At 43.7% G+C, this 12,565-nt stretch overlaps 1 protein-coding gene across 24 annotated transcripts in view; it reads right to left on the bottom strand.

Moving 5' to 3' along the window:
* The window catches only part of ZMYND11 (zinc finger MYND-type containing 11), a 131,042-nt gene that overhangs the window by 96,730 nt on the left and 21,747 nt on the right, over positions 1 to 12,565 (bottom strand). The window contains exon 1 of one of the 24 annotated variants that reach the window (XM_072826008.1): positions 5,840 to 5,940. The exons of 22 other annotated variants lie outside the window; for them this stretch is intronic. The gene's annotated coding sequence lies outside the window, so the exon portion shown is untranslated. Of the gene's footprint in view, positions 1 to 5,839; positions 5,941 to 12,565 lie in introns of those variants that run through there. One more of the 24 variants, XM_072825994.1, reaches the window with a different exon arrangement.

Genomic DNA, 12,565 nt, shown 5'->3' on the forward strand with positions numbered 1-12,565 from the left:
GTAACCACTAAAAGCAAAACAGGAATAGCAGGGAAACTCCTTAATCTGAAAGAGGGTATCCACTTAAAACCAGAAGCAGAAAAACCAGACTCAAAAAAGTTCTCCAAATGAGAATGAGATAGGATACCCAGACTCACCACTTCTATTCAGCATCATACTGGAAGTCCCAGTCAGGGCAATAAAGCAAGAAATAAGATACATGGGGATCAGAAAAGAATAATTAGAGGATTCCTGGGTGGCTCAGTGGTTTAGCGTCTGCCTTTGGCCCAGAGCGCGATCCTGGGGTCCTGGGATCAAGTCCCGCATCAGGCTTCCAGCATGAAGCCTGCTTCTCCCTCTGCCTGTGTCTCTGCCTCTCTCTCTATGTCTATCATGAATAAGTAAATAAATAAATCTTAAAAAAAAAAAAAAAAGAATAATTACAACTGTCATTCGGAGAGGACATGCTTCTATCTACAGAGAAATTCAAAAAAATCTACAGATGAATTGTTAAATTAATAAATGTCCTCAAGAATATCAGAAGAACAGAGAGGAAGTAGGGCTTATGCACATTTCCTGTCTCAAATTCTCAGAATTGTTGCAGAACTCAGCTAACAGCCAAAGCACCTGTTGCGTGTCAGATGGGACATAAATGAGGAGTGCCCAGGTGGCTCTGTTGGTTGAGCATCTGACTCGATTTTGGTTCAGGTCATGATTTGGGGTCATGAGATCAAGGCCTGCAATGGGCTCTGCACTCAGTGGGGCATCTACTTGAGATTTCTCTCCCTCTCCCTCTGCTCCTCTCCCTGCTTGCACACACTCTCTGACTCTAAAAATAAATAAATGTTTAAAAAATGGACATATTTGCACTTCCTGCTTAGCAGTAGCTGTAGCAACAAATCAGGTATGGATGAGTTTAAATGTAGCCACACTAGCACCAATCACATCTTATTCAAAGCAACTTAAATATATTCCTTCTTTCCTCTTTAAAAATTCTAACCTCCTTTATCTCTCTGGAACATGCTACAATCAACTCTGTCTCCCAGATGGGAAACCTTAAGATTCCAAATACATGCACACAGTTTATTTTGTGGGTGGCAGTTTTGCCTTTCATTGGTCAACAGGAGTAACAATGAGTAAATGAAAAAAATTAAGATGGTATTTACACGGACGTCTGGGTTGCTCAGTCAGTGAAGTGTCTGACTCTTGGGGTTTTGGCTCAAGGTCGTGATCTCAGGGTTGTGAGATCCAGCCCCAATTCAGGCTCCATGCTCACCAGAGAGTCTGCTTAAGACTCTCTCTCCCGGGGATCCCTGGGTGGCTCAACGGTTTGGCGCCTGCCTTTGGCCCAGGGCGTGATCCTGGGGTCCCGGGATCGAGTCCCGCGTCGGGCTCCCGGCATGGAGCCTGCTTCTCCCTCTGCCTGTGTCTCTGCCTCTCTCTCTCTCTCTCATTGTCTATCATAAATAAATAAATAAATCTTTAAAAAAAAAAAAAAAGATTCTCTCTCCCTCTACTCCTCCCCACCAAAATAAATAAATCTTTTTAAAAAGTATATTATTTACAATAACACTCAAAAAAGTCAGATCTTGGAATAAATCTAACAAAAGATATGCAAGATCTCTATCCAGAAAGCCACAAAACATTGAAAGTAGAAATGACTTAAGTAATGGAAAAATACATCATATTCACATATTAGAAAATGAGCATTATAAAAATGCTCCTTCTCAAACTGATGTAAAATTCAGCGCAAATCCAATCAATATTTTCTTAGATTTTGGTATGTAAATTAACAAAAGAGCCTGAATTTTATATGGAAAAGTAAATGATCAAGAATGGCCAGTAATATAAACAACAAATAAATATCAAGACCACGGGCAGCCCTGGTGGCTCAGCAGTTTGGCGCCACCTACAGCCCAGGTGTGATCCTGGAGACCCCGGATTGAGTCCCATGTCAGGCTCCCTGCATGGAGCCTGCTTCTCCCTCTGCCTTTGTCTCTACCTCTCTCTCTCTCTCTCTCCTCTCTGTGTATTCTCATGAATAAATAAATAAAATCTTAAAAAAAAAAAATAAAATAACAAGGCCACAATGAATTTAATTGGAAGATCTGACACCATATATCAAAATTTACTGTAAAGCTAGAGCAATTAAGACTGTGTTACATAAGGACACGAAGAGTCATACACTCATAGAAAGTAAGAGAAAACCCAAGAGCAGACTCATGCATCCATGGTCACTAGACTTCTGTGACAAAGATGGCACCGCAGAGCAGCGAGTTCAGGTAAGGCTTTCCACAAATAATGTAGGTGAATTAGATACCCATGTGGGAAGAGAAAATCAGACAACCAGTCCAACACACACCAAACTTAATTCCTGATAGATTATAAACATAGAAAAGCTTCTAGAAGAAAGTGCAGCATTCTGTTTTCATGATCTTGAAATGGGGACAGCTTTCACCTACAAACAGCAAGTTACTAAATAGGACTACATTAAAATTAAGAATTTCTTTATAAAGCAGTATCATTAGGACAGTAAAAATTAAAAGACAAGCAAGTTATGAGCCAAAGGAATTGGGATGCTCTGCTAACTCAAGTATAGACTGATACAGTGCTTTCAAAAAGAGTTTGGAATTATATATTAAAATTGAACCTTCAACTCCTAGATATATATACTCAACAGAAATGTATGACATGGTCTCCAAAAGATACATACAAGTATTTCAAATCAGTGGGGGTGTCCAAGTAGCTCAGTCAGTTAAGTATCCAACTCGTGGTTTCAAGCTCAGGTCCTGATGTCAGGGTCATGAGTCAGCTTGAGACCCCTTCCCTCCCTTGGCCTCCCACCCCCCAGCAGTGCTCCCTCACTCTAAAATAAATAAATAAACCTTAAAAAAAATAATAGATTTTCAAAACAGTAGTATTTGTAATAACCCCAAACCAGAAGTAAATCAACATCCACTACCCACTATCAGTAGACCGGATAAAAGTGCCACGGTTTAGTCCTACCATGAAACAATAACTACCTAACAATGAAATGAATGAACACAACTAAATGTAATGGAAAGCCACACACAAAATAATACATGATAACCAAACACAAAAAGTTCAAACACAGCTGATCAAAGAAGTTTTAAGAGCACGGAAGTGAGGAGAGGGACTGGATTCTCTTCTCCTGGGTGAGGGCACATTCTGCAATGCTGTTAAGAGTTCTTCTCCACCTAGACTGTGATTATAGGGGTATATTTACTTAGGGACTATTCACTGAGCCATGCTGTTATTCTCATGTTGCCAAGCTCAGGCTCCTATACGGATGTTTTCCTCCGTCAAAATTTTTGTAAGAGGAAGGTAGTTAACACAATGTAAACAATAACCTTATCTGTATTTAATCCATTGAAAACATTACTGAAAAATAACATTTGTTAAAGTAAATCACAAATCATTCTCTACATACATATCATTTCGCACATAAGTACAGGAAAGAAACTTGGGTTTAGAAACACTGAAGAGCTATTGATAATTCTGGATTTCTTGCAAATTGTCTTAAAATTTTAAATTAAAACGCCAAACCATTTCCACCTAGATTACATATTTATTTGCCAAATGACGTTAAAATTAAAGAAAAAAAAAACAAATCATATGCAAAAGTTTAAGTCTGTGTATCTTACTACCCAGAAGCAAAGCCAGACTGAGCTTTCTCAAGGAGAAGGACCTGGCACAGGACACATTCCAAGGACACCCTGACAGAGATCTTCTGAAGGTTGCTGTGGAATGCTGGAAACAAACCGACCGGCTTGTCCTCCAGTTATTTCATACTCACTCAAGGAAAATGCAAACTATTTTCAAGAAATTTCTAAATTATCTTAACAGTGCTTCTGTCCTAAATTTATGTAGTGCTGGGGCACCTGAGTGCTCAATGGGTGAAGCATCTGCCTTCAGCTCAGGTCACAATCTCCGGGTCCTGGGATTCAGCCCCGGGTAGTGCTCCCTGCTCAGCGAGGAGCCTGCTTCTCCTCTCCCTCTGGCTGCCACTCCCCCTGCCTGAGCTCTCTAAACAAATAAATAAAAATCTAAAAAAAGACAAAAAAATTTGGGGGCAGCCAGGTGGCTTAGTGCCACCTTCAGCCCAGGGCCTGATCCTGGAGACCCGAGATCGAGTCCCACATTGGGCTCCCTGCCTGGGGCCTGCTTCTCCCTCTGCCTGTGTGTGTCTCTGCCTCTCTCTCTCTCTCTCTCTCTGTTTCTCATGAATAAATAAGTAAAATCTTAAAAAAAATAAAATAAAATTTACATGGTGCTTTCCTGGCTCACTCACAGAAACCAAAACACCCCACAAAGGGAGGGTGGGTAGTGGGGAGCAATGATGGCAGGAGGCTCTAGAAACTCTCATCTGCCCACCAAACAGCTCATAGTTGGAAAACATCAAACCAAGGTGCTTTAGGTTCATGCAATCTTCTGGCTCTATGTCCTATCACTTGAAAATGTAATAGATTTATCAGGGAAATGCAAATCAAAACTACAGTAAAATATTACCTCATACTATCTCATAGATGGCTACTATATTTTTTAAAGGGGCAGAAAAGTAGCACTAGTGAGGACGTGGAGAAAGGAGAACCCCTGTGTATTGTTGGCAGGAATAAATAATGCGGCCACTGAGTCAACAGTATTGAGGTTCCTCAAAAAATTAAAAATCGAATTATTGTATCATCCAGCCATTACACTTCTGGGTATATAGCCCAAATAATCAAAAGCAGGGTCTTGAAGAGAGATCTGTGCACCCATGCTTACAGCAGCATTACTCACAACAGCTAAAACATGTGGGCAACTCAAGTGTCCATCTACATATGAAGGCTTAACAAAGCGTGGTATTCACACACTGGGGAATATTATTCAGCATAAAAAGGAAGAAAATTCTGCCACATGCTACAACATGGAGAAAACTTGAGTGCATTATGCTGAGTGAGATCAGCCAGCCAGTCACAAGAAGACAAACACCAAATAATTCTACTTGTAACCGGTCCTTCGGATGGCCACGACCACAGACACAGAATGCAGATCAGTGGGGGCCGGGGGCCAGGGGTGGAGGCGAGGTAGTGTTTCATGGGTAAAGAGTTTCAGTTTCACAAGATGAAGTCTTATGGGATGGACTGTGGTAAATTTTATGTATATTTTACCACAATAAAAAATGTTTTTAATGTGATGAATTTGAATGCTAAAAAAAGGAGTCTTTTAGTAGATTTTTGTGTTTTTAAGTGACTTTTACAGTAGTCTCTGCAATAATCATTTATTGCCAGTAGACTATTTTTTCTATTAAGTTAAAGGTACAGATAATTACATTTGACTTTTTTTTTTAAGATTTTTTTTTTTTTTTAAAGATTTTATTTGTTCATGAGAGACTCACAGAGAGAGGCAGAGAGACACAGGCAGAGGGAGGAGAAGCAGGCTCCATGCAAGGAGCCCAATGCGGGACTCGATCCCGAGAATCCAGGATCATGGCCCAAGCCAAAGGCAGATGTTCAACTGCTCAGCTACTCAGGCATCCCTACATTTGAGTTTTTAACCCCTATTTTAAAATAGCATGATTATTTTTGACATTTGTTAGTCTTCAGTACTAGCAAAACCAAGATTCAGGTTCGGGCGAATGCACCATCCAGCACCAGCTGACAAGGAACCAGCAGGACCACCGTGCAAGTTAGTCCACAAATTTAAAAACGAACATGCAATCTTGCAGAAAACATGAAAACATGTAAACAGCACAAAGTCAAGTGTTTTTCCTGATTTTATGCCTTGTGGAATTTTATATATTTAACCATAAATATAAATTTACATAAATCTAAGTCTCCTTTTTAATGGCAGGTCTTACCGAGTCTGAATATGTGTGTTTTCTTCAACTTCACAAGAGTCTGAAAAGTAATGAGAAATTCTGAGAGACAACTACTGTGGAATCCACAGGAGGTCTGTCTGTGTCGATGAGAATACATGAGACACCACAGCGGGTCGGAAGCCCTGCATCCTCCAGGATGGGCCTCCCTTTGGAGGAGGCCGGGCAGCAGGACACCGTCAGCGGGGCTCTGCACCAGGGCTCTGCACCTGCCACCGCCTCGGCCCCGGGCTTAGACCCCGCAGACGTGGGTCAGAGCCCAACCCAGCCCTGACGAGACCCATCGCAACATCCTCCCCGGCTGCAGGAAGGGAGCCCCGTGTGTGAACTGGAACTCCAGCTTCCCTGACCAGGAAGAGCAGAGCCGATTTCACAAAAGGTTAAGGAGGAGGGGAGTGGGGAGCCGGGGCTCGGGCGAGGTGCTCCCCTCAAGCCAGCCAACAGCAAAAGGCAAGCAGGCCCACCAGAGCTCCAGGAAAGAGTCGCCCTAGGTCAGCGCCCGCTGCAGCGCACAGGACAGGCCGGCGACGGGAAGAGGTCACACGACTGGCTTCTGGGAATGCAAACCGAGGGGCAGGTGGTGGTGCCGCGAGCTGGGCCTGGTGACCCCCAGGCAGGGCGTCTGCACCCTCCCCGGAGGCGCTCAAGCGTGGGTGGCAGGGCGCGGAGGAGCTGGGACCCCCGAAAGCTGGTCCAACACGCGCCGGGAGAGGGGATACCGAGGGCAGATGCAGGGCGGCTGCCCTCAGGGAAGCAGCGCTCAGGACGCCTTGGGGAGCACAGCGCGCTGCCCACAAGGCCCACAAAGGGCTGAACCGTGTCGGCCCGCACAGCGGGGTCGCTGGGGACCTGAGGCGAGAGCCTGACTGCAGGGGTTCAGGAGCGCGTGGGACGTGGAAACACCAAAGGCGAGCAGAACACGCTCCAGGAGACCGAGAAAAAGGGGGAGATGGAGCCGCTGCAAAGACCTGGACAGCACGCGATCTGTGGCGTATTCAAAATGGATCCTCAGGGCAGCCCCAGTAGCCCAGTGGTTTAGGGCCGCCTGCAGCCTGGGGTGTGATCTTGGAGACCCGGGATCGAGTCCCACATCGGGCTCCCTGCATAGAGTCTGCTTCTCCCTCTGCCTGTGTCTCTGCCTCTCTCTTCACTCTCTCTGAATGAATGAATAAATAAAATCTTAAAAAAAAACAAAAAAACAAAATGGATCCTCAGTTACTTAAATACGTGGATGAAAATTCTCCCTACCCAATTCTGCTATCCTAAAGCAATCGCTGTCAACCGCCTCTAGTCTTGTTTTCAGGGACTTACCTCGCTATCTATAAACCACATGACTACCCTTCCCTGTTGACCTCTTTCCCGGAGGATCCTCCCCCCTACCCCCACCCTTTCTCAACAGCAGTACCCCAATTCCTGCTCAAATCGATCATCTACACGTTTAGGACAATGCAAATATTGCACCTCATCCTGAGACATGCAGTCTCCCCCTCTCCATGCTGACCCACACAACCAACTGCTCCCAGCTGCACCCTGCATCTTAGCTTCCCCAGGTACAGACCAGAGCGAACCTGGCGGTCACCTCCTGTCTCTCCTGTCTCTCATCTCAAGACCAGTCTCACACTGCCTAGGCGCCAGTGCCTTGCAAACCACTGCATCGCAGCTCTTACCCATTATCACCACAGTTTGCCATGGGAACGCAAGCCCAATAGCCACTGGCCCACCATGGCTAGACGTGTAAGTCCAGACCTCCTAATACCCGTTTTCAGAGTGGCAGTGCCCACCTTCTTTGGGTGGGCCTGGATCAGAATTGCTCTGGTTTGCCCTTTCCAGGTAATAGGCTTCATGAGCTGAGCAGGACAGGAGACAGTTCTAACTGGGTTGGAGGTGCCAAGCAGGGTGCTGCATACACTAGGAAAAATCACTCTGTTCTTGACCCCTGCCATCCATGCCGCCGCCAGAGCCACCCAGTACCTCTAACTCCTGAGACGTCCACATCTGTGAGGCCCAAACTGGCATGCTTCCTGGTCCTTTCCTCTGCGGGCACTTAGCTATCCTGCCTGCTAAATCAAAAACCAATCCACACACTTCTTTCCGGTTTACCAAATGCTATGACAGCTCTTCCATGCTCAAGTCTATCTTTCATTTTGTCCTCATAGGTTTAGGTACTTTATGCTTTTTAATAGGATTTCAGGAAATAATACATGTTCATTTCATCATGTTTTGCCCAAAGGCACGTTTGAACTTTTATTTCAAATGTAAAAGACTTGAAATGTTTGCAATCCAGAAAGAGGATATACTTGAAAGGCTAAGGCTGACTATCCAAGAGACAAGGAATATATAATCCCTGGAAAGCCAGAAGATGAATCCAAACTAACCAAGGAGTAATTAGCCTTTACTCTGAACATAAAAAGCACATGCAAATGAGCGATAATTCTAGTCAGATGCGAAAGGATGAATATTTCCAAATCTAGAGAATACTAAAGAAAACATTCTCTATTTGGGAATATAATATATTATTGAGATCAATAAAAGAGTCTGTAAAAGCACAGTTCTCAATTTTCTGTTGCTCAGTGATATACAGTGTGGCAACAAGGGCCCTGCAGTTAGCCTCAAGCCTTTGAAATAACAGCTAGTGCTCTATGCTCACAAAACCAGCACTCTACCCACCCCAGGGGATCTCGCTCTTTCTCCTTCCTTCTATTACATGTGTTCTGTAGGATAGAAACCCATGACCATCCAGCACAATATCCTACTGCCCCGACACAAACTATTCGACAAGTATTTGTTATATGACTAAGTCTGAATTTATCCCAAAAGAGTGCAAAATAAAATGGCCTGTGGAGGGACACCTGGGTGGCTAAGCGGTTGAATGTCTGCCTTTGGCTCAGGGCCTGATCCCAGAGTCCCATGATCGAGTCCCACACTTTGGGCTCCCTGCATGGAGCCTGCTTCTCTCTCTGCCAGTGTCTCTGCCTCTCTTTCTGTGTTTCTCATGAATAAATAAATAAAATATTTAAAAAAAAACCTGTGGAGGCCAATAAATCTATCTAAATAGAACTCTGGAGTACAGACTAATTAGTTCTTTTCCATCTTGAAGAACAGAGCTGGAGGCATCACACTTCCTGTCTTCACTCTGTTAGGAGAGCTAACACTGCTGTACAGTATATGTGAAAGTTGTTAAGAGAGTAAAGCCTACGAGTCCTCATTAGAAGGAAAATCATCTTTTTCCTTTATTTCTTTTCATGATGGACGCTAATTCAACCCTGCGGTACCATTTCATGATGTACGTAGTCAAACTCCAATGTGTACACATCAGGCCTACATAGTACTGTGTTAACTACCTCTCAATGAAACTGGAAGAAACATTCTTAAAGACAAAACTATCGCCAATAATCTAGTATTGGCATAAAGACAGGCACAGAGATCAATGAACACATAGAGAACCCAGAAAAAAACCCATGCATAGGGTCAACTACTTCAAAGCAAAGGAGCCAAGAATATATGATGGGGAAAGGACAGCCTCAGAAACAAGACACCACATGCAGAAGAACGAAAAATGGACCAGCAGCTTTCTTTCCTAACAGCAGCATAAATATAAAAAGCTTCAACTTCCTAGATATGAGAACTTTTTAGTCAAAGAAGAAACAAACGTTTCCTTTCATAAGAATGTCATCTGCAAACAAAAGGGACTAAAGCTAGTAATTACTCACTTCTGTAAGGACAGAAGAAACTAAAAAGATAAAAAAGATCAAAAGATTGGGTTGGTTTTTTTTTTAAAGATTTTATTTATTTATTCATGAGAGACACAGAGAGAGAGAGAGAGAGAGAGAGAGAGAGAGGCAGAGACACAGGCCAAGGGAAAAGCAGGCTCCATGCAGGGAGCCCGACCCGGGACTCGATCCCGGGTCTCCAGGATCACGCCCTGGGCCGAAGGTGGCGCTAAACCGCTGAGCCACCAGGCTGCCCAAAGATTGGGTTTTTTAACATCTTGTAACATAAAATTAAATAGAACATAAATGTCTCTCTCTCCTTACAGAGCAGAAATATAGGAGTATCTCATAAAAATATTATATAACAAAGAGGTGAAAATATTTGCTTTTTAGGTAACACTCCTGGGGCACCTGGGTGGCTCAGTCGGTAAAGCATCTGCTTTTGCCTCAGGACATGATCCCAGGGTCCTGGGATGGAGTCCCCACATCGAGCTCCCTGCTCAGCGAGGAGTCGGCTTCTCCCTCTGCCCCTCCTCCCCTCGTGCTCTCTCTATTGCTCACCCACTCTCTCTCTCAAATAATAAAATCCTTAAAAAAAAAAAATTTTTAAACAACACTCCTAATTTTGCAGTTCCATATTACTGAGCCAAGAAGATTTTTTTAACCAGTAATCTAAATTGATGTTACCATTGGAAGTTTAAGAAATTATAAGTACATAATTTTGTTTTCTAGTAAGATGATTTCTTTTTCTAAGTTTTTAATTCCCGGTAACACAGTGTAATATTAGTTTCAGGTACACAATGTAGTGATTCAGCACTTCTATACATCACCCGTTCTACACATCACCCGGTGCTCATCAGGACAAGTGTTCTTCATCTCCATCACCTGTTTCCACCATCTCCCCCTCCCCTCCCCTTTAGTGACTAGCAGTGTGTTCTCTGTAGTTAAGGACTTTTTGTTTCTTTTTCTTTCTTCACTTGTTTTTTCCTTCAATTCCACATGAGTTAAATCATATGGTACTTGTCTTTCTCTAGCTATTTTCATTTAAAACAATACTCTCTAGCTCCATCCACGTTGTTGCAAATGAGAAGTGATTTCTTAACTACTTTTTCTAAAATGTTTTGAATACCTAAAAATTAACTCTTTAATATTAAAGGAAGCTACTATTAGTTATCTACAGCAGTTCATACTACACACATACCTAATTTTGTTTAATGGGCATAAAAGAAAACAGAGAAGCAGTTCTATAATCAAGCCTCTTCAGAAGATGCTTTCGTGATGCATGATCCGGTCATCATGCATCCAAGGCCTTATGAGTGCTTGTCTTTGCCAAGCACTGCTCTAGGTACTTGGGTCATCGTGGACAATTCAGAAGAGGGGGGAGAGAAAAGAAACATAAAAACAAGATGAATTTGCATAGTGCCAAGTTGTATGAAGGAAACAAAAGGTGAGGGCTCACTCTGGCGATGGTTTATTTTATGTATTGGGACACCTGGGTGCCTCAGTGGTTGAGTATCTGCTTTTGGCCCGTGTCATGATCACGGGGTCCTGGAATCGAGTCCCGCATCAGAGGCCCCTGCAGGGAACCTACTTCTCCCTCTGCCTCTCTGTCTCTCTCTGTGTCTCTCGTGAATAAATATATAAAATCTTAAAAAAAAACTTTTTTTTTTTTATTTTATATACCAATGTCACAAGCCACAAGCACCTGGACAGCTGGCTAGATGCTGTTTCTGGGCCCAATTAACATCTGAATCTATGGAGTCAGCAAAGCAGATATCTCTCCTTTCCTCCATCCCTCTGCATGGGGGCCTCCTCAACTGCAAAGGGCCTGTATGGAACAAAAGGTTGAGGAAGGAGGGATGTGCCTTTTCCTTCCACCTCACTACTAGGGTGGCCAATTCCTCTCCTCCCTCTCCTGACTTGGAATGGGGATTCACACCATCAGCCCCCTTGGCTTCCAAGCCTTTGGACTCAGACAGGAGCACAGCGCCACCTTTTCTGGTCTCCAGCTCCCATATCTTAGGACCCCTGAGCTTCCATAAATTCAAAGCAAAGCCTTCACGATAATGTTCATTTGTGTGCATGCACATGGTCTACTGGTTCTGTTTCTCTGGAAAAGATGCCTAACACATCTCTACATAGGTTGGCCAAGCTGCTATGGTAATCCTTAGTGTTTGTTCACCAAAAACTTCTAGTTCTTGACCCCAGCACTGGTAGGACTGTACTTCCCCACTGCCCAATATCTAGGTGTGGCCACATGACTAGATGTGGCAAATGGAGTCTCAGTAAAAAGGATCAATGCCAATTCTATTTTGGAAGATTTAGAATTCCTCTATGATCTGCTATGCTTTTTTCCCCTTTATGCCACAATGCTGCAGACAATGGCTGCTGTGTCGTCCTAGGTCCCAGTGCACAGCACAGCTCCCAGCCAATCTGTAAGGGGTGCGTCAGATGAGCAGGATCCACTGTTCTTTTAAGCCACCGAGATGTGGAGGTTGCTTGTTACTGCAGCATAATCTAACCAATCCTGACTATCCTAGAAAATTAAGGAGATACTATTTGAGATAAGAGACGAATGATGAAAGAGAACTAGTTATACATGTTTTAGGCCACAATGGCAAGCCTGGGACGGGGGACAGGCAGAAGGACCAAACAAACATGTTTGATTAACACACATTCCACAAAAAAAGTGGAAAGAGACTGATACAGGAACTACAACTGTTCTGGCCAAAGATCCGGTTTACACAGGAAAAACAAGCCACCTGCCTACAATTCCAGAAACATTTGGGAACAGGAGGCAGCAGGTACAGGGATAATCAGGGATACTGAATAAATGGCCTTATTTAATGGGCTGGATAAGAAGCAATTAGACTTTGGGAATCCCTGGGAGGCTCAGTGGTGGCTCAGTAGTTTGGTGCCTGCCTTCAGCCCAGGGTGTCATCCTAGAGTCTCAGGATTGAGTCCTGCATCAGGCTCCCTGCATGGAGCCTGCTTCTCC

Source organism: Canis lupus, chromosome 5, assembly GCF_048164855.1.
Source record: "Canis lupus baileyi chromosome 5, mCanLup2.hap1, whole genome shotgun sequence".
NCBI classification, from domain to species: domain Eukaryota; kingdom Metazoa; phylum Chordata; class Mammalia; order Carnivora; family Canidae; genus Canis; species Canis lupus.